The sequence below is a fragment of the Volvox carteri genome, assembly GCF_000143455.1.
Source record: "Volvox carteri f. nagariensis unplaced genomic scaffold VOLCAscaffold_92, whole genome shotgun sequence".
Lineage (NCBI taxonomy): Eukaryota > Viridiplantae > Chlorophyta > Chlorophyceae > Chlamydomonadales > Volvocaceae > Volvox > Volvox carteri.
The window spans coordinates 16,800-17,721 of NW_003307635.1; positions in this window are offsets into that span (position 1 = coordinate 16,800).

The following is a 922-nucleotide window of genomic DNA, read 5'->3' on the forward strand; positions in this document are numbered from 1 at the left end:
CAGAATCACTGCCCTACGAAGGCCTAATGGTACTCTGTGTAGCAATTTACAACAGCTTCCTAATATCATGGCGGATTATTGGCAACAAATAGGTGCACAGCCCCATACTGACCCAGTTGCGCGGTCACGTGTCCTCCAAGCGCTCCGTGCGAGGGGTAGGACGTGCTCACCAGAAGAAGCGGCTAGGGCGGGAGCGCAGGTTGTTACAGTAGAGGAAGTGCAAGCCGCCCTCCAGGCGGCAGCCCCGGGCCGTGCTCCGGGTCCCGACGGAATACCGGTGGAATTATACCAGCGTACAAACTGTGCACCTTTACTGGCTGCCGTTTTTACAGCTATGGGGGAAATAGATAGGGTCCCGACTGGCTTTCTGGACGGCATTATTTCCTCTTTTTTTAAAGCGGATGACCCTACGGTGCCGGGAAATTATAGACCCATTACGCTGCTTGGTACAGACTATCGCACTCTCGCACGTGTTCTCAAGCAACGCCTATTGCCGCTGTTTAACCACGTCATAGACACGGAGCAGACAGCCTTCCTCACGGGCAGGCGAATCGCGGATAGTGTGCTCCTTTTACAACTGCTGCCCGCGCTTCTCCGTATGGAGCGCCGTACTTGTGTGGCAGCTTTCCTTGACTTCTACAAAGCCTACGATACCCTAGATAGAGACTTTCTGTTCGCGTGTCTGGATGAATTGGGTGTAGGTGTGGGCTTTATTGCTTGGGTTCGACGTCTGCATACTAGTACGCAATCAGCGGCGATTGTCAATGGTTACCTTTCGTACTGGGTTCTTATAGCGGCTGGCGTCAGGCAAGGCTGTCCGCTTGCCCCCATCCTATACCTTGCGCCAACACAAGCATTACTAACTTGGCTTCAATATCAACAAATCGGCATAAGTTTGCGTGACATTCACCTCGCTGCGTCA